This window comes from Salvia hispanica, chromosome 3 (assembly GCF_029641045.1).
Source record: "Salvia hispanica isolate PSC_SH4W2 chromosome 3, Shi_PSC_v1, whole genome shotgun sequence".
NCBI classification, from domain to species: Eukaryota; Viridiplantae; Streptophyta; class Magnoliopsida; order Lamiales; family Lamiaceae; genus Salvia; species Salvia hispanica.
The window spans coordinates 34,636,017-34,657,755 of NC_142694.1; the positions used below are offsets into that span (position 1 = coordinate 34,636,017).

A 21,739-nucleotide genomic window follows, 5' to 3' on the forward strand; every position below is an offset into this window, starting at 1 on the left:
CTCTCGGTCAACGTATGTAACTGCAAGAGTGTATTCAACTGATCAGGATGAGATTTCTGACCCAGCTGAGTCATTGGCACGATAACCGGAACCTGGTATCAAACAATTATTCCTCAACCCACTTCTACTGATTAGTATAATGGAGGTAAGGGTCGAATCCCACAAGGATGGAAACGTTCGGATACTGCGGTGACATTCCTGGGTGTTTTTGGTTAGCTACCACGCTTGGGTTGAGATTTTACCTAGTCGAGAAATAAAGGTGGTACTCTACTGACTAGTAGGCGTGAAAATAACAGGCATGTGGTTGTGTTCGTGAAAATAAGGGATAAGGTGTCTCAGCGGTATACGAAAAGTAGACAGTTACTAAAAGAGGAAATTTAGACAACAAGGTGTATCTGGTGGCTGGTTGGCTTTCTGACAGGTCTGGAAGGTATAACTGAAAAAGTGGGGGATAAAAGCAAAAGTAACTTAAAAAGTAAAAGTGGTCCAAGGCTAAAGTTGATTTTGACGTTTTCTTCTTCACCAAGCATTAACAGAAATCATATGAACACAAACTCCATGACTAAACTCAGATTCATAATTTCAAACTCAAGATCCATTGATTAAAATGCTTTACTTAAGATGAACAGCTGAAATTGCAGACTACCTCTACTGACTAACATGTAAGGTGGTGATCACAGTGCAGAACAAGAAACTCATGCACGAAAACTCAAACTAAGACATTAATACAAATTTCGATCAACAACTACAGATTTAGCCTACTCGAAAGAAAATACATGCACGCACTTAGAAATTAAAGGCGATAACTAAATCTAACTTTCCTAGGCAGAATGAAGCAAACTCAAACCAAAGAGACATTCGGAATAGAAATTTCATAACTTAAACATTTGGATCTTCACTATGTACTTCAAAAGGCAACAAAGATAAATGTTTGCAACAGATCCAACGAAGTAAGCAGGTAAAAATTAAATTAGAAAGCAAATAACAATTGCTTTGCCACTCCGGGCGGTGATACTGCTATACTACTACGACAAACTGGCTGGAACGGTAGATTGATGACTTCTCCGGCAGACTCTTGGACGTCAAGTGACCATAGCTGTGGCGAGGAACGAGAGATTGGACAATGCTGAAGGACTGATCTTCTAGAGAGAATTCTACTAAGTGTGTATGAGAACCGAGAACTTTGGAACTCCCCACCGAACTCTTCTTCTCTCTCCAAGTGGCTTCTTTTATAGGGAGGCTTGCCCTTTCTTTTAGGGTAGACTTCCTTCACGATTTGACTTTTCTGCCCTTGTTAATGATCATCCCAGCTATCCTTCTTCTCCATCTCGAGCCTTTTCTCTGGCATGCATCCTGGTCAGTATTGCACCCTTCTAGCGCTCTTTTCACTTGCGTCACCTGAATCGTCTCCTACTGACTTGGATCCCTTAATCCTGCACACTTGAGCAACTGTTTTGCAGATAATACATGCATTTCACGACATACTGACCAGTAACCAAGGCTTAGAATACGACTTATCAAACTGCTCACACTTACCACATGCTTGTCCTCAAGCGTGAAGACAAATAAAAAGAGATAAGTCGAATTCGAGCCTGGTTACTCCCCCTGACCGACTCTACCTAACTAGACTCAAGACTCTGACGCAAAGAAAAAAACAAACAACGACACAAACACATGACACATATAAATAACTTAAACACATAGAATATGCTATATTTTCAACTATCCCTCCCCTCGAGATCAGGTGCAATCCGGCCTTAGGCAGCCTTGAACTTCCGCCGTCCCCCTTTTCCTCCCCAGTCAGTATATCCGCTTGTCAGGATCACCCAATCCTAGGCCAAACACTGGGTTCACTTAGTCACTCATTCCTCACAGGGGATATTAGGACTGTTTTCTCTCAATGCTAAACCACAGATGCTTCGGACTCAGATCTCACGTGCAGCTCCTGAAGGTCTTTAAGGCTTGTAACGGGGCTATTGGTTTGTAATGTTTGGGGTGGTTGTTCCTAAGGCTCTAAGGTTCAAAAACTAACTACTTATTTCGATGTGGGAGAACTGTGTGCATTTGGGCTTCTGGCTAGGGCTTCTTCCTTGGCTGGACAATTTCAGACTTTGGCTTCCAACTGGTCAGTAGCTTCCTTGTGGCTTCGCCACCCTTATTCCTTCTTCCTCCTTTCTCTTTTTGCGGTCAAGTATCTGCGACCATTTTCTTCGATTTTCTTTTTTGTGGCTTTGCCACCCTTATACCTTCTTATATTTTTTTTTGGATCTGGATTTTTTTCCAGATTAATTTTCTCTTTTTTTCTTTGCTTTTTTTTCTTCAGCTGGTTTCTTTTGTATGTCCTCCTCGGCAGTTGTTTCCTTGCCTTATGCCTTGCACACACACAGCTCCAGTGGCTGATGGGTTATTTCGGGGTATAGATCAGGTTAGAAAATGAGGTTCTAAGGGTAGGGTTTTTTTTTTCTTTTTCGTGGGGGTTTCCTACTGCCTTCAGGGTTTGCTACACGCGGTCACATTGCCCTAAACATCATGTGATAGCCACTCTTCTTTTCTTTCCGTGTTTAGTGGAAAGCAGTTCCACTTTGGGCTTCTAACTCACCTTTTAAGAGGGCTTTCGTGTCTGACCTAAGGGATGATTTTTTCCTTCATACTTGCATCATCTATACTGACTAGGGGTTACTGGAGGGGGTGGTTTCTGTCTTCCAGCATGCCTTATCTCCCTCAATTCCCCTCACTGTTAGTTCGAGGCAGTTGAGTTTTAAGCCCATTCATAAAATAAAATAAAAAAAACATAATTCCTAGACCTAAACAAACCCTAAAAACACTAACATGCACTGACTCAAGTAACACATATATACATGTCATACTGGCCATTTCCTCCCCCCTCTCTCTTCACAAGTGTCTGCCCCAGATACGGGCTGTGAACTGAAAAATGGGAATGACTAGTATGACGGACATACATTTATAACAACACATACTATATCTAAAAACTTCTCACACTTAGACTATGTAATAGGCTAAGTGGGAGAGTTTCAGACATATACATAGAATTAACAAAACAGAACAGAATATTTACAAAACATGCTATATACATATAAACTCCTCACACTTAGACTACGCAGTAGACTAAGTGTGAGTTAACATGCTTATGACAGAACACAAAAAAAACATAAACAAAACACATGCACCTAAGTAACAAACCCTTTACTTCTCACACTTAGACTATTAGATAGGCTAAGTGTTATGAATGGGGTTTGCTCACCTTAAATACACATAATTCTACCTATTTAACAAAAGTAAAAGAAAACAGAAATAAAAGAAAACTAAAAATTAAAAAGAAAACTAACTGGTCAGTTTGGGGGGTGGTTCGATCAAACGTTCCTCCTGCTCTTCCTTGGCGCAGGGGTCTGTGCAGGTGGTTCCTTGGGTTTCTCTTCAGTGGATTCTGGTTGGTTGTCATCTGCTTCCTCTTGTTCATCACCTTCTTCTTCCTCAGGTTCGATGGGTGCATCGTTCTGACCTCCATATCCACTTGTTCCAGCTCCAGTGCTTTCCTTTCCTCTCGCTAATTCCTTCAGTATGCTCTCCATCAGGGTTGTCAGCTTTGCCATTTCTGCCCGTGATTGTCTATTCTCTTCCGCTAGCTCAGTGACTGCCCTCTCCAGATTTTCTTGCCTCAACCTTTGCGCTTGTTCAATCTGCCTAGCTTGCCCCTCTTGGACCTGTTGTGCCCTTCCACCAGGGGCTTCTCCCGTCGGGTAGAATTAGGGCACTCCTTCTCTATAGTATACCAAGTTTGTGCGGACGAAGAAGGGTATATCGAACAGGCCAGGAGAGTCGACCATGTACATCGGAGATAGGTCTTCTGCCTCTGTTATGATGATGTTGTTGCGCACGAAGGCTCCGAGTATGTGGCAGAGGGACAAGTTCCTAGCTGGGTGGGTTGCTATCAGGTGGCATTGGTAGGCTGTCCAGAATCCCAAATGCAGCCTCCTATCGCGATTAGCGCACCACACCATGTACAATTCAGTCATAGATGTTCTGGCAGCCGAATTACTCTGTCCCAGTAGCCCAAGTAGAGTTGCACTAGTCTGAGCATGAAATTGTTGAAATGGGTGGATCTGGATGTAGTGGAGGCGAACTGACCAGCATCGGGGTGGGTTAGCTCCTCCCAGGCTTCCTGGGGCTCAAAGTCTATGTGTCTCCTCGGTACCCCCTCTCTCGGCTTCTCCATTCTGGTCCTATAGCCTCCTCGAGGCTACATATTCCCAGTCGCACGGTCCACTCGATCAGACTCATGGACAGCTCTCCACCGAATATCCTGAAGGAAATTGACACCTCGTCTAGGTCCGTTGTGACTTGGAACCTAAACGTGGTGAAGAAATCCTTCGCTAATCTCACAGATATCTCCGGGTCCCTATTCTCTAACAGCCACTCAAACCACAATGCTTCCATACTGGCTAGGAAGGAATCACGAACAAATAACTCATCCAAAGAGGGTATGTGGAGTACCTTTCCTCATTTGACTTGCTTGCTGCTATCTTCCTTGTCATCAAATGCGTCTTGAAGCTTTTTGGTGTTGTAGTGCTTCATGTCCTCCATAAGCTCATCAGTGAGCTCTACCCTCCACCATCGGTACACAATCCTCTCTACCGGAGGGTGGACTAGTTCTTGGTGGTTTACGGGGAACTGCTGCTCATGGTACTCTTCCCCTTCTAGAGAGATATCGCTTTCTGAGTCTGACTCCTCGCTAGAAGTGTAGTCGCTGTCACTTAACCTCCTTCTTTCTTCTGTCTCTCTGATCACTATGCTGGCATTGGCTGTGCGCTGTTTCTTTACGACTTGCTTTGTCTTGACAGGGGCCTTCCCCTTTATCTTTCTTTCCTGGATGTACTTTTCTTCGATTTCCATTGCCTTTGCTTCTTCGCCGGCTTGTGTTGAAGTGGCCTCCTGGGTAGTAGGCTCGGTCACCATGCGGGTACTAGTATCACTTCTTGTCGCCTCCTCCCGACCTACTGACTCTGATGCGAGGTCCAGACCCTCAGCCACCTTGTCCACATTCTCCTTCTGGTCAGTCGGCGTTGATGATACTGTCCCTGTTGCCATTTGGGTGTCCTTCTGGCTAGCTTTTGAGGGCTCCTCCCTAGGTTTTGTAGGAGTAGTCTTCTCGTCTTCGCTAGAGACCTTCACTGCATCTGCTGCTGTGTTTGCTCCGGCCTTGTTGGACTTCCACTTTCCTAAGCATCTCTGTGACACTCTTTGGGGTTTCTGCCTTTCTGCCTTGGGGTCGTTCTTCAACACTAGCTTCCTCTTTATTGGCTTTGGTTTAGACACTATTGAGGCTTCCTCTGGTTGTGTTTCTGGTTCCTGCCTCTCTTCAAGTTTTTCAGCTTTCTCGGGTTGTACTTCTGTCATCTCCTCCACGGATTGGTGGACTACCCCCTCTGACTCATCTGCTTCCATGGTTGTTTCCCCTCTCCCTACTGCCTGGGATGCGAGGTCCAGTACCTCAGCCACCCCTTCAGGGTTTACCACGATCCTATCTCCCTTGCTCAAAATCGATTGGAACTCATCATCCGTCATTAACCCTTGCCTCTTGGCCATTTCGTTCAGATCTATCTCCCCCCTCTCTGCTTCTTCGGCTCTGGGTTCAGTGGCCATCATCTCCTCTGCTTCATCCTTCTCGCTCTCGCTTATTCTCCCTCCGCTCTCCTTTTCCTCTGTTTCTCCCCAGTTGGGATCTTGATAGGCGGAAAGTAGGCTAACGTCGAGTGGCTCTGTTTGTTGTTGTTTGGGAGGAAGGTTAGAGGGTTCTGACTGCGCAGTTACTATTGGGGAGGTCTTTTCGGGTGTTCGGTTTGAGGTTTTTGGGGTGGTGATGGATGGGTTTACTGTGGTTGCAGTTGGGGTAGGGTTTGGTGTCGCCGGCATCCCTCCGGTCAGGCTAAATCCGGCCAGGGTCGCTGTCCAATCTTTGTTCGGGTCCTGTTGCCTCAGATACGCTGCCAGTGCGTCTAAAGGAACCATTGCCGGAATTTGTGTCGTTGGCGTTGGCTGTGATTGTTGCGGACTCGGTGGCCGCGATTCGGCTGTCGCTCGGACTTCTGGGGGGTCTTCGCCGATGGTAGATGCTGGGTTGTCGGTTGCTTTTCTCTTTGCCATGGCCTGTATCGGTTCACGGTGGTTTTTTTTTTTGGAGTGGGGTGGTGGTTGTGGGTGAGAGAATGCAGGTAAGGGTTTGTAAAGTGAAGGGGAGTAGGCAGTGGGAGATTTTATAGTGGGGTGGGCAGTTGAGGGTTTTGACCGGTTGCAGGCGGTTACCAGGTTGCGACACTTCGGGTGGGAGGCGGTTGAGCGTTCTCGCAGCTGATTGGACGTCTCCTGTCACGTCTCTGCTCCACGCGCCTTCCTAGTCACTGCATTCGCATGCAAAGCTGCACCACGCACCAAAATTCAAATTTCACTCTATACCTCCCTCTCAACTAGCTAAAAATAGAAATAGTGCAAATAAATGGCTCTTAAATATAATTCAGAGTTTCACCCAAGTGGTATCCTTGTGGTCAGTACAGACTCCAAATTAATATTTAAGATCCGAAAATCTTTTTGGCATTTTTTTTCTGCTTAACTTAAGTTAAATTACTAAATATTCACAATATTCACATCATTAATAAGGGTATTTAAAGTTTTACCTGGTCAATAAGCACAAATCATATTACGTTGACTAGGTGGAACCCCAAACCCCTTTTCTACTGGCCATTTAGACGCTATTAATGTAACACCCGTCTTTTTAGTACCTTTTCACGTTGAATTTTGTTTTGAGAACGAGCGAGTGATAGACCTTGATTAAAATACTGTCTTTGTTTTGACTAGTTGCGAATGGAAATAGTGGATGCTTGTTTTGGTCATTGATTAATTATGTGGTGAAAATAAACGATGAGTGTGACGTGAGAGTCATCGGTGGAAAATTGTGCGTCCGTCTATGTACTTGGAATAACACTAAAGTACTTTAAAGAAAACACCACAATTTAATTAATATTCTCTAAATCAAATATTTGGGCATATCACTTTTATCTCTCTTATTCTAGCATTTTATTCTACTCCGTAGTAGTAGAATACTAATTAATTATTCTACTCCGCAGTCAAATTTTTGGTCAAAATATTTCTCCCAATTCCATCACCCAACGGTTTCTTCCATATCTCCACCTCCCTTGAAAATCTCCAACCAAAATCCATTCTTCTCCTTATAAATTTCTCCACAACGCAGCTTCATTTTGTATCTGCCGTTATATTCTTCCTCCCATCAAAAAGCTTGAAATCTAGAGTGATGTGATCTCAATTCCTCGCAATTGCTACAAGTTCTGCTTCTTTCCAAAGGTATAATCTTTCCCTTCAATCCAGTGTTTACAACTTTCTGGATATTAAATCCATAGCACCATTTATGCCTTGTCACAGTTGAAAGGAAGAACAAAATCGAGCAGCCTGCAAATCCCAATTTGTTCTTCTCATTTCAAAGTTGAAGGAGAAAGCAAGAGAGTTGTGATTTTCTTCAATACCTTCTCTTCTGCAAATTTTGCTTCTTCGGGAAGGTATATCCACAATTTTTGAAAGTCTCTGCATTCAATTCCAAGACATACTTTCATACATACACTTTAGTTCACTGGCCGAATCTGGAATAATTTATTTTGAAAATGTCTGCAACTTGTTGAATGATACTCCTTTTGAAAGGTTCGATATTTAAAGCTTTAGAAGCTGCCTTTTGTTTCTCTTCGATGTCAAATTCTGAAAATTTCTTGCCTGCCCAATAATTTTTGAATTGAACAAATGAGAAAAATTAATGTAAAAGTTTAGAATGAGAAAAAGGAATGGGACTTATCTGGCGCTGCTCGGCGACGGAGAGGCTGGACGGCAGCGGCGGGAGTGACGAACGGAAACGACAATAGTGATTAGTGAGAGAGGGGGATGAGATTGTGCATTGATTTGGGATCTGTAGCTTTGTTTTGATACTTAAAATTGGAGATAGGAATCAGGATTTAGGTTCTGCTTGAACGAGAATATGAGAATGAGCTTGTTGTGAGTGGTGAGTTACAGAGAGAATCTGAGTTTTTGCTAAAACAGAGATAGAGTTGAGAGATATGATACGTGTTGGTGGCAGGGAGTAAGATAGTACTGTATTAAATTTTGTTCTTATTGAATATAGTTGTTTGAGGGAGGATATGTGATTTTTAAATCAAAGTGGTATTGAGGGGGGTATATATATATATGTATATATACACACGTGTATTGGATTAGGGAGTATACTTTGGTATATTATTTTAAATTGTTCTTTCTTGTTATATATATACGTGGTGGCTGGGCAGTATACATACAATACCTATTTTATTTCCTTTACTTTGTTTTACAATGTGGTGGAATGGGAAGCAGATACGTGTAAGGATGAGGGAGTATGTAAATATTATTTTACCTTAGTTAATTTGCTACTTTATTATTAAATTAAATACTAAAGTTTAAGTGGACTACTTTAGTTTAGTTATATGCTTGAAGCAGTAGATGGATTTTGTTCTAGGCAGATTAGTTCTCGACGATTTTACTTAAGGAAAGAGTTTAATTTTGGGCTATGTGATTTAAATTCGTGAGTGTCCCTTGTACATGAGATTAAAGCCGACGGATGAGAGTATAATTTTAGTGATGTTGTTTTGTTTGATTGATTATATGAAAGTTCTTGATGGAGAGGATGAATGAATAATTTGACCACACACACTTAGGATGCATGCATTGTTAAATTAATTTATTTTGCAAAGTCTGAATTTTGCATATCTTGTTATTTCAAAAAGGGTGAGCTTGTGCACGTTGGTTGCGGTTGGAATAAGAGGTGATTGAGGAGTAAGCTTGTGAGGTGGGCTTTCGTTTTAAATAAGGACTATGTCCTAAATACTATTTTTATGTGAAAGGAGGTGAAAATTGTTTGTCTTGCCATGTTTTGTGTTTGAATGAACCTATCTGAAGTGGCTATGCCATGTATGTTTAATCGAATTCGGGTCCCAGTAGGGCCGCAAACCCTGCTCGGACTAGTGTACACCCAGTAGATCGTGCGCTATCTCTTTGGAGTTGGCCGGTCTAGTGACTTGGTTCGTGGCCACGTTCCTTGTCATGTATGTTCAGATATGGTGATGGTGATGTGGATGGAAAATGGTTGCAACCGAATTTTATGTAAAGATGATTTTAGTGACTTGGGTTCTTTTCAATTAAAACCCCCAAGATCACTCGTTATGGCTTGACAAACTGATTTGGCATGTGTCCACTGAGTGCATCAAGTACTCAGCCCTGCATATTTGTTTTTCTTAATGTGCAGATTGAGCGACGACGGGCGTGGAGGATGTTGAGCAGAATTCATGGATTATTTATGTTTGGCTTAATATTGTTGGATGTGTCGTGTCTTCATACTCGGCATTTTCCGTGTCTTGAAAGCTTCCGCTAGGTGTCTTTTCTTCAAAATTGTTTAGTATTGAGAACCTAACTCTTTTCAAAATTGTCACTTTCTAGTCTTTAAATTCTTAGAATTGGTACTTGTTGAAATGATACTATGTTGTTTCCTACGTTATTTCAATTATTTAAATATTTTGGTCAAAGATGTGTGTTTCCCCTTTCTTCCCCGCTTCTTTAATCATCCCCTAGTCGCGATCAACCGTGTTTACTATCCTTAGAAAATATGGGCGTGACAAAGTGGTATCAGAGCAATTTTTCTTTCCGCTCTGGACCCAAGAGTCTTTTTCTGTCTTGATCTAGATTCGCATCCCTAGATCAAAATAAATAAATAGGTAATTGAATAAAAATTTTAAAAGTGTCAAAGGCTCAACATCCAACCGTCGCCGCTCAACTTGAAATGAGGTAAATGTTTTGGAAATGGAAATGATTAGTTGTGCATGGTGAGATTCGATTGGCAAAAATATTTATGTTGTGGAAAAATTGGTGAAAATTTTGGAGATATTTGAACTTTAAGTGAAAGCATGCTAGTTCTTTTTCTTTTGAGATTTGAGGAGTATGATGTTGTTATATGTTGAGATATCTAGTGATAATATTTGTTTACGCTTGATTATATGGTCTATATGTAATAATTTGAGTGATGACTCGTGGATATCGAAGGATAATATTGTGAACTTTGTGTGTGATTGCGGACTATTTTGAGATGTACGTTGGGAATGACGATATAGATTTTAGTGGTATGTAATAACTCAATTTTTTTCGTCTTTTTTTGAGCAAATGAATGAACGTGGAACATCGAACCACAGTGAATCTCTAATACCAAAGGATATAAAAAAATAAAAATAAAAAAAAAATAAAAAAATAAAAGTAAAAATAGAAAAGTAAATATAAATGTTCGAAAATTGTGATTGGAAGTCGAGTGACGATAATTAGCGTTACCTGGGCATATATACCGTTTTCTTTTTACTTTTGTACTCACTTCGAATTTACGTTGAGAAACCCTGCCCTTCGCATAGATGGCGCGTAGGATTCGAACCCCACGAAGGAGTGACCCACCGGAGGCACAACAAAAACTTAAAGCATATCGAGTCTATCGGAAGAAAGACAACGTACCATTGCTAGAGTTTGTCGCACATTTCGACACTCTTTGGAAGGCTGCTCATGAGTTTGGGGTAACGGAGCATGATGGGATTGAGAAGTTGATTGAGCTGCTCCCCAATAGTTGGAAGGAATGGGCCACAACGACATCGAAGCGTTACACTTGGTACCCGGACGCGACCGCTAGGAAAAAGGGAGACTTGAAAGGCTTCCGAAAGGAAATATATTGCGCCTTAGTTGATTCGGAAGATGATCTACCCCCGCAGCCTGCGGATGAGGAATTTGAGGATAAGCAAATGATAGTGCATGAGGCCGAAGCGGAGAACAGAGACGAAGGAGAATTAGGGATGGTCCCGGGGTACGAGGAAGACTACGAAGAGGACCCCGAAGAGGAACCCGAGGAGGACCTTGGAGGGAACCCCATAGAAGATTCCGATGAAGACCAGAGGAAGGACCCATGGAGGAAGATGATTAAGTAGTTGCGTTAGATCCTTTAAGTAGTTTAATGTTATCTTTTTCTTTATCGAACTTAGTAGTAATCTTCTTTATTCCTATTGGTTTTTGATGCGAAGTCCTCAGTGAGACAATTGTTTATTCTTTGATCCTAGTTATGAGAAGTTAGAATTTGATACCTCTTATACGTGCTACTTAACTGTTATACATGAAAATACATGAAGAGATTTGTGAGAAAGTGGTGACTTATGGATAAAAGAATTGTAATAATTATGTGTTTTGAAGCAGAATGCCGCCGAGACGTGGTCCACGAACAAGGCGCAATGCGAGGGAACAAACCGAAGAGGGTGTTGGGGACCAACCCCCACCACCACCACCGCCGCCACCACCACCACCACCGCCACCACCACCACCACCACCACCCCCACCTCAGCCAAAACGATACATCGAGACTTTCATGAGCCAAAAACCCCCACAGTTTGATGGACTGGGAGAGCCATCAACGGTAGAGACTTGGATACGCGCTCTCGAGCGTATATTCGAGTTTATGGAGAGCACCGATAAGGAACGACTCGCTTGTGTGAAATTTCAACTAACTGGGCCCGCCGATTATTGGTGGGATACCAAGCTAAGGACCATGGACCCTGCACGCCGTGAAGCGCTGACATGGGAAGGATTCAAGGAGGAGTTGAACAATAAGTACGTCCCCATGAGTTATAGGCGAGCAAAAGTAGAGGAATTTCATACCCTCAAGCAAGGACGCATGACTGTGACAGAGTACGACCGGGCCCTTTGTGAATTGACCCGATATGCGCCTGAGTTAGTAGACACGGATGCGAAGATGGCGGAAAAATTTCGTGTTGGGCTCAGACACGATATAAGAGCAGCTGTGGCTAGCCGTAGAGGAATCACATACTCGGAGGTTTTGAGTTGCGCCTTAGACGTGGAAGAGGCGTTGCCCTAGGATAGGACAATCGTGAAAACTACGTCACCTCCACCACCTCATCAACAAAATTTCAGAGACAAGAGGAAGTGGGAGGGAGATCGAGCTCCATACGATAATAAGAGACAACAATATATGAGAAACCCACCACAATATGGGAGTAGGAATGCTCCCTATCAGAGGGGTGACTTTCGGCCTAGGGCCCCTCACTGTGTTAGTTGTCTCAAGAACCATTTTGGAGTATGCAGAGAGAAGAGCAATAAATGCTACACTTGCGGTGGAAATGGTCATTTTTCTAGAGAATGTCCGAATAGGAACGTGGGAATGGGAGCAAGGCATAATAATCAAGGGTTCCGTCCGCAACAGAGGGCACTACAAGTCGAGCCAAGAGGATACTTACCCGCCCCGCAGCAGCAGCAGCAACAACGTCGTCAAGGACTTCCCACTCAAGCAAGGGCATATGCTTTGAAGGGAAAACAACCGATGATTGGGCAAGGAAGTAAGGAGCAAGGAAACTTGGCAGGTATGGGCACACTCCTCAACATGCCTATTATTGTTTTGCTCGATACGGGTGCATCGCATTCTTTTATTTCAGCGTCATGTGTGGATACATTAGAACTGACTACCAATAAAACTGAACATAGAATGAGTGTGACTTCACCAGTAGGAGGAACTGTAGATATTTCACAAACTTGCTCGAATGTTGAACTTACTATGGGAGAACTTAAGTTAATTGCACATAATTTGCAAGTTATGTCGATGGGGAGTATAGATATAATTTTGGGTATGGATTGGTTAGCCGAGAATCATGTTACCATTCGCTGCAACGAGAGAGAGATCTTTTTCCAAACCCCGGGAAAGGAGCCTACTATATTTTATGGGATTTCTATGAATCGACGCAAGTCCATAATTTCTGCGCTTCAAGCAACTACTATGATGAGGAAAGGATGTCCAGCGTATCTCGTCTATCTTAATGGAGAGGAGAAGGAAGAAAGAAGCATAGAAGATGTGGCGGTACTGAAAGAGTTCCCAGACGTTTTCCCTAATGCTTTGCCAGGACCACCTCCCGATAGACAGTTGGAGTTTACAATTGATTTGGAGCCGGGATCAGCACCGATATCTAAGGCACCATACCGGATGGCGCCTAAGGAATTGGAAGAGCTTAAGATACAACTGCAAGAGTTGCTCGACTTGGGTTTCATTAGACCCAGTGTGTCGCCGTGGGGAGCGCCAGTGTTGTTCGTGAAGAAGAAGGACGGAACATTGAGGATGTGCATCGATTATCGAGAGTTGAACAAGTTGACACTCAAGAATAAGTACCCGCTGCCGAGGATAGACGATTTGTTCGATCAACTTCGTGGAGCTGGAGTGTTCTCGAAAATGGATTTGAGATCGGGATACCATCAACTGAGAGTCCGACGAGAAGACGTACCCAAGACTGCTTTCCGAACTAGATACGGCCATTATGAGTTTATAGTGATGCCTTTCGGATTAACAAATGCCCCGGCTGTATTCATGGACCTTATGAATCGTGTGTTCCATCCATATTTGGACAAGTTCGTCCTAGTTTTCATAGATGATGTACTTATCTACTCAAAGAACGAGGAGGAACATGAAGAACATTTGAGGACCACCTTGGAGACGCTAAGGGCTGAGAAACTCTATGCTAAGTTCAGCAAGTGCGAGTTTTAGCTTAAGGAAGTAAATTTCCTTGGACACATAGTGACCGCGGATGGAATTCGAGTGGATCCTACAAAGGTGGAAGCTGTGCAACAATGGAAGTCACCGACTACACCAAATGAGATTCGAAGTTTCTTAGGACTGGCGGGATATTATCGGAGATTCATTGAAGGATTTTCAAAGATAGCAAGACCAATGACTCAACAATTGAAGAAGGGAGTCAAGGTGAATTGGACACCGGAATGTGAGGCGAGTTTCCAGTTGTTGAAGAAGAAGTTGACCACCGCACCGATTCTCGCTGTGCCAGAGCCCGACACTAACTGTGTGGTGTATACTGATGCATCGAAGGTTGGACTTGGGTGTGTACTTATGCAGAATGGGAAAGTGATTGCATATGCATCAAGACAGTTGAGGCCACATGAATTGAACTACCCCACGCATGACTTGGAGTTGGCGGCAGTTGTACATGCCTTGAAGATTTGGAGGCATCATCTTTATGGAGTTCGTTGCGAGATATACACGGACCACAAAAGTCTCAAGTACTTCTTCGAACAGAAGGATTTGAACATGCGCCAACGTAGATGGCTCGAGTTAGTGAAGGATTACGATTGTAGCATAAACTACCACCCAGGAAAGGCGAACGTAGTGGCTGATGCTCTAAGTAGAAAGTCTCAACCTCAATTAGCCACTTTTCTCACAAATGAAGAGCACTTGATACGAGAGTTCAGTAGGATGCGATTGGAAGTCGTGAGAGCGCCCGAAACAGTGCAAGGAAGGATCGCCACCTTGGTGATGGAACCTGACCTAAGAGCTAGAATTGTCGAGGCTCAAAGACGCGATACTTTGCTAGAGAAAATCCGTTCGGGAGCGAGGGCAGGAGAGCAAGGAAATTTTCACGAGGAGGCGGATAATGCCCTCACCTACAAGGGAAGGTTGTGTGTGCCTAAAGACGAAGGACTTAGAAATGAAATCATGAGGGAAGCGCATGAAACACCATATACTGCGCATCCGGGGAGTACCAAGATGTATCAAGATTTGAAAAGACAGTTTTGGTGGAATGGCATGAAAAAGCATGTTGCGGCATTTGTGGAGAGGTGTCTAGCATGTCAACAAGTGAAAGCCCTACATCAACGACCCTATGGAAGACTGCAACCACTGGAGATTCCGGAATGGAAATGGGAGCACATTGCAATGGACTTCGTGACAGGATTACCGAGATCTCAACGAGGAAACACGGTTATTTGGGTGATTATTGATCGTCTTACCAAATCTTCCCACTTTGTGCCGGTTCGTGATACTTATGGAGCTAATAAGTTGTCCAAGATGTATGTACGAGAGATATTACGCTTACATGGAGTACCGGTGACTATTACATGTGATCGTGATTCGAAGTTTACATCTAGATTTTGGATGAGCCTGCAACGAGAGTTAGGCACCAAGTTGAATTTCAGCACTGCGTTCCACCCACAGACTGATGGACAAACAGAGAGGACGATACAGACTTTGGAGGACATGTTGAGAGCTGTAGTGCTAGATCGAGGAGTAGGTTGGGAGGAAGTATTGCCACTAATAGAGTTCGCTTACAACAATAGTTATCAGGCGACTATTAACATGGCCCCGTATGAAGCATTGTATGGGAAGAAATGTAGATCTCCACTTTATTGGGATGAAGTGGGTGAGAGAAGAGTCCTTGGACCCGATTCTGTGGAAGAAATGATAGAGATTGTCCGACAAATCCGTGAGAGGATCAAGGAAGCTCAGGATCGACAGAAATCGTATGCTGATGTTCGAAGAACCGATCTACAGTTCGAAACTGGCGATAAAGTCTTTCTAAAGGTAGCTCCGTCTAAAGGGATAACTCGGTTCGGTGTGAAGGGCAAGTTGAGACCACGATTTATTGGACCATATGAGATTCTTGATAGGGTAGGTCCTGTAGCGTATAGATTGGCGTTACCACCATGCTTTGGGAATGTGCACGACGTCTTCCATGTGTCACAATTGAGGAAGTATGTGTTCGACCCTAGCCACATAATTCATCAAGAGGAGATGATGATCTTGAATCCAAATTTGAGTTATGAAGAGAAGCCTGAAGCTATTCTAGATCGGAAGGTGCAAGAGTTGAGAAACAAGTCTATTACTTCGGTGAAGGTTCGGTGGAGAAATCATGGTATTGAGGAAGCTACGTGGGAGCTAGAAGACAAGATGAAGGAGAAGTATCCGGAACTATTCGAATAATCTAAGCAAATTTCGGGACGAAATTTTTGTGAAGGTGGGTAGATTGTAACACCCGTCTTTTTATTACCTTTTCACGTTGAATTTTGTTTTGAGAACGAGCGAGTGATAGACCTTGATTAAAATACTGTCTTTGTTTTGACTAGTTGCGAATGGAAATAGTGGATGCTTGTTTTGGTCATTGATTAATTATGTGGTGAAAATAAACGATGAGTGTGACGTGAGAGTCATCGGTGGAAAATTGTGCGTCCGTCTATGTACTTGGAATAACACTAAAGTACTTTAAAGAAAACACCACAATTTAATTAATATTCTCTAAATCAAATATTTGGGCATATCACTTTTATCTCTCTTATTCTAGCATTTTATTCTACTCCGTAGTAGTAGAATACTAATTAATTATTCTACTCCGCAGTCAAATTTTTGGTCAAAATATTTCTCCCAATTCCATCACCCAACGGTTTCTTCCATATCTCCACCTCCCTTGAAAATCTCCAACCAAAATCCATTCTTCTCCTTATAAATTTCTCCCCAACGCAGCTTCATTTTGTATCTGCCGTTATATTCTTCCTCCCATCAAAAAGCTTGAAATCTAGAGTGCTGTGATCTCAATTCCTCCCAATTGCTACAAGTTCTGCTTCTTTCCAAAGGTATAATCTTTCCCTTCAATCCAGTGTTTACAACTTTCTGGATATTAAATCCATAGCACCATTTATGCCTTGTCACAGTTGAAAGGAAGAACAAAATCGAGCAGCCTGCAAATCCCAATTTGTTCTTCTCATTTCAAAGTTGAAGGAGAAAGCAAGAGAGTTGTGATTTTCTTCAATACCTTCTCTTCTGCAAATTTTGCTTCTTCGGGAAGGTATATCCACAATTTTTGAAAGTCTCTGCATTCAATTCCAAGACATACTTTCATACATACACTTTAGTTCACTGGCCGAATCTGGAATAATTTATTTTGAAAATGTCTGCAACTTGTTGAATGATACTCCTTTTGAAAGGTTCGATCTTTAAAGCTTTAGAAGCTGCCTTTTGTTTCTCTTCGATGTCAAATTCTGAAAATTTCTTGCCTGCCCAATAATTTTTGAATTGAACAAATGAGAAAAATTAATGTAAAAGTTTAGAATGAGAAAAAGGAATGGGACTTATCTGGCGCTGCTCGGCGACGGAGAGGCTGGACGGCAGCGGCGGGAGTGACGAACGGAAACGACAATAGTGATTAGTGAGAGAGGGGGATGAGATTGTGCATTGATTTGGGATCTGTAGCTTTGTTTTGATACTTAAAATTGGAGATAGGAATCAGGATTTAGGTTCTGCTTGAACGAGAATATGAGAATGAGCTTGTTGTGAGTGGTGAGTTACAGAGAGAATCTGAGTTTTTGCTAAAACAGAGATAGAGTTGAGAGATATGATACGTGTTGGTGGCAGGGAGTAAGATAGTACTGTATTAAATTTTGTTCTTATTGAATATAGTTGTTTGAGGGAGGATATGTGATTTTTAAATCAAAGTGGTATTGAGGGGGGTATATATATATATGTATATATACACACGTGTATTGGATTAGGGAGTATACTTTGGTATATTATTTTAAATTGTTCTTTCTTGTTATATATATACGTGGTGGCTGGGCAGTATACATACAATACCTATTTTATTTCCTTTACTTTGTTTTACAATGTGGTGGAATGGGAAGCAGATACGTGTAAGGATGAGGGAGTATGTAAATATTATTTTACCTTAGTTAATTTGCTACTTTATTATTAAATTAAATACTAAAGTTTAAGTGGACTACTTTAGTTTAGTTATATGCTTGAAGCAGTAGATGGATTTTGTTCTAGGCAGATTAGTTCTCGACGATTTTACTTAAGGAAAGAGTTTAATTTTGGGCTATGTGATTTAAATTCGTGAGTGTCCCTTGTACATGAGATTAAAGCCGACGGATGAGAGTATAATTTTAGTGATGTTGTTTTGTTTGATTGATTATATGAAAGTTCTTGATGGAGAGGATGAATGAATAATTTGACCACACACACTTAGGATGCATGCATTGTTAAATTAATTTATTTTGCAAAGTCTGAATTTTGCATATCTTGTTATTTCAAAAAGGGTGAGCTTGTGCACGTTGGTTGCGGTTGGAATAAGAGGTGATTGAGGAGTAAGCTTGTGAGGTGGGCTTTCGTTTTAAATAAGGACTATGTCCTAAATACTATTTTTATGTGAAAGGAGGTGAAAATTGTTTGTCTTGCCATGTTTTGTGTTTGAATGAACCTATCTGAAGTGGCTATGCCATGTATGTTTAATCGAATTCGGGTCCCAGTAGGGCCGCAAACCCTGCTCGGACTAGTGTACACCCAGTAGATCGTGCGCTATCTCTTTGGAGTTGGCCGGTCTAGTGACTTGGTTCGTGGCCACGTTCCTTGTCATGTATGTTCAGATATGGTGATGGTGATGTGGATGGAAAATGGTTGCAACCGAATTTTATGTAAAGATGATTTTAGTGACTTGGGTTCTTTTCAATTAAAACCCCCAAGATCACTCGTTATGGCTTGACAAACTGATTTGGCATGTGTCCACTGAGTGCATCAAGTACTCAGCCCTGCATATTTGTTTTTCTTAATGTGCAGATTGAGCGACGACGGGCGTGGAGGATGTTGAGCAGAATTCATGGATTATTTATGTTTGGCTTAATATTGTTGGATGTGTCGTGTCTTCATACTCGGCATTTTCCGTGTCTTGAACGCTTCCGCTAGGTGTCTTTTCTTCAAAATTGTTTAGTATTGAGAACCTAACTCTTTTCAAAATTGTCTACTTTCTAGTCTTTAAATTCTTAGAATTGGTACTTGTTGAAATGATACTATGTTGTTTCCTACGTTATTTCAATTATTTAAATATTTTGGTCAAAGATGTGTGTTTCCCCTTTCTTCCCCGCTTCTTTAATCATCCCCTAGTCGTGATCAACCGTGTTTACTATCCTTAGAAAATACGGGCGTGACAATTAAAGTGTAGTGGAATTTCTTCCACTACACACATCTCTTCATTTTCCCTATATATTTTTAACCTATGCCCATTGACGAGAAAAGGTTCAGAGTTAGGGACACTCCCTGAAATCTCGACCGCTCCATTAGCACGTAGTGCAGTGATAATGTAAGGTCCTGCCCATTTTGACTTGAGTTTCCCAGGCATTAGCTTCAATCTCGACTGGAGGAGTAGTACTTTCTGACCACTTGGAGATTCTTGGTTCTCAGATTTTTGTCGTGCCACATCTTTGTTTTCTCCTTGTACCACATGGCTGAGTCAAACGACTCCAATCTGAGTTCTTCCAGCTCTTGTAGCTGCAGCTTCCTTTCCTCTTCACAGGCCCTGGCATCCATGTTAACTTGCTGAACTGCCCAGTACGCTCGGTGCTCAATTCCCACCGGCAAGTGGCACATCTTCCCAAAGACGGTGCGATATGGGGGCATCCCGATAGGCGTTTTGTAGGCTGTCCGATCCGCCCACAGAGCATCCTCCAACCTTGTGCTCCAATCTTTTCTAGAGGGGTTGACTGTCTTCTCTAAGATGCTCTTTATTTCCCTGTTTGAGATCTCTGCTTCGACCGTTCGATTGAAGAAGTGAGTCCCTTGATCGGAGATGATTGCCCTCGGTATCCCAAATCGGCTGAATATATGACTCTTGAGGAATTTGGTGACTTCTTTAGATTCACAAGTGCTCGTGGCCTTAGCTTCTATGACCCATGAAGTCCATGCCCCAGATGTCGAACACTTCACAAACAATCACTGGAACTTGTGGCATTTCATCCCTTGCTGAGATCCCACCAGTCAGTTGGCAATAGTCACAGCCTTTACAGAACTCGTATGCATCTCTGTTCAGGGTCGGCCAGTAGAATCCGCTATCCAGCACTTTTCTGGCAGTCTTCCTTGGCCCGAAATGTCCTCCACATGCCAAGAAGTGGCAATGTATTAGCACATCCCGTTGCTCCCAGTCAGGAACACATCTCCTTATAACTTGATCGGTTCCCGCCTTCCACGAGTATGGGTCGTCCCAGAAATAATACTTTGCTTCACTCTTGATCTTCATCCCCTGAGCCTTTGTCACGTTTGGCACCATTGGTAGCTCTCCCGTCACTAGGTAGTTGGCCAAGTCCACATACCAGGGTTCCTGTCCCACTTTCTCCTTGCCCTTGGTTGTCGCGTCCTGCCCAGTGAGCCTCATTACTTCTTCCTAGTCGATCTTCCTTGCGGAGAAAATCACTTCACACAAATGCTCTTCCGGGAATCGATCTCTCACATCCTCACTGTTCCCTTCTTGTACTATTCTGCTCAAGTGGTCCGCTACTTTGTTTTCAACCCCCTTTTTGTCTTCTACTTCCCAATCAAATTCTTGTAAAAGCAGCACCCATCTGATCAGTCGGGGTTTTGACTCCTTCTTGGTAATGAGATACTTAATTGCCGCATGATCAGTATAGACAATGACCTTGGATCCTAGTAGGTACTGCCTGATTTTTTCGAATGAATAGACAACAACCAACATCTCCTTCTCGGTGGTGTCATAGTTCCGTTGGGCTTGATTCAAGGTCTTAGATGCATAGAATATCACGTACCTCTTCCCATCAATCTTCTGACCTAGTACGGCCCCCACGGCATAGTCACTAGCATCGCACATCACCTCGAAGGGGTGATCCCAGTTAGGAGCTTGAATGATCGGTGCAGAGATCAATTTTTCCTTAAGAAGGTTGAAAGCAGCCTTGCAATGATCATCGAAAACGAACTCCACCTCGTTCTGGAGAAGTCTGGTAAGGGGTTGGGCGATCTTGGTGAAATCCTTGATAAATCTTCGATAAAATCCGGCATGGCCCAGAAAACCTCTTATTCCCTTCTGATCAGTAGGGAAGGGTAGTTTGGATATGACATCCACCTTGGCTTGATCCACCTAGATTCCCTTTTCTGACACCACGTGTCCTAAGACGATTCCTTCTGTAACCATAAAGTTGCATTTCTCAAAATTTAAAACCAGACTCTTCGCTTGGCACCTTTCCAGCACCACATCCAAATGTTGCAAGCACGAGTCGAAAGAGTCTTCGTAGACAGTGAAATCATCCATGAAGATCTCTATGCAGCCTTCAATCAAATCCGAGAATATGCTCATCATACACCGTTGGAAAGTACCGGGGGCGTTGCATAGGCCGAATGGCATATGCCTATACGCATAGGTTCCAAACGGACAGGTAAACATGGTCTTATCCTGGTCCTCCGGGTTCACATAGATTTGAAAGTAGCCACTGTACCCATCCAAAAAACAGAAGTACTTCCTCCCAGCCAGTCGCTCCAGCATTTGATCGATGAATGGTAGGGGGAAATGGTCCTTCCTGGTTGCAGTGTTCAGCCTTCGGTAATCTATACACATTCGCTATCCAGTTACTAGTCTGGTGGGCACTAGCTCATTCCTCTCATTCTTAACCACATGGATCCCTGATTTCTTGAGGACCATATGGATTGGACTGACCCATTCACTATCGGGTACCGAGTATATAATGCCCAGCGAGAGCAATTTCAAGATTTCCTTCAGTATCTCTTCCCGCATGTTTGGGTTCACCTTCCTTTGCGGATCTCTATGTGCCTTGGCTCCCTTTTCCAGCCTAATGTGGTGCATGCAGACATCTGGGCTTATCCCCACCATGTCCGTAAGGCTCCATCCAATAGCCTTCTTGTTTTTGCTCAGCACAGTTAGTAGCCTTGCCTCTTGCTCTTCTGTCAGCCCGCTATTGATGATTACAGGGAACGAGTCTTCCTCCCCGAGGTAGGCATACTTAAGATTCCCTGGCAACTTCTTCAACTCCACCTGTGGGGGTAATG

At 42.9% G+C, this 21,739-nt stretch overlaps 2 long non-coding RNA genes and 1 pseudogene across 2 annotated transcripts; 2 read left to right on the forward strand and 1 right to left on the reverse strand.

Moving 5' to 3' along the window:
• Positions 1–4,194: 4,194 nt before the first annotated feature.
• On the reverse strand, positions 4,195–4,974 carry LOC148930621 (uncharacterized; annotated as a pseudogene).
• A 2,312-nt stretch (positions 4,975–7,286) lies between these two features.
• Positions 7,287–9,438, forward strand: LOC125209075 (uncharacterized). Its single transcript, XR_007174297.2, has 4 exons — positions 7,287–7,374; positions 7,453–7,586; positions 8,832–8,893; positions 9,350–9,438. It is a non-coding gene; the product is annotated as an uncharacterized LOC125209075 (long non-coding RNA).
• A 7,011-nt stretch (positions 9,439–16,449) lies between these two features.
• Positions 16,450–18,666, forward strand: LOC148930622 (uncharacterized). Its single transcript, XR_016136152.1, has 4 exons — positions 16,450–16,536; positions 16,615–16,748; positions 17,994–18,055; positions 18,512–18,666. It is a non-coding gene; the product is annotated as an uncharacterized LOC148930622 (long non-coding RNA).
• Positions 18,667–21,739: the final 3,073 nt, after the last annotated feature.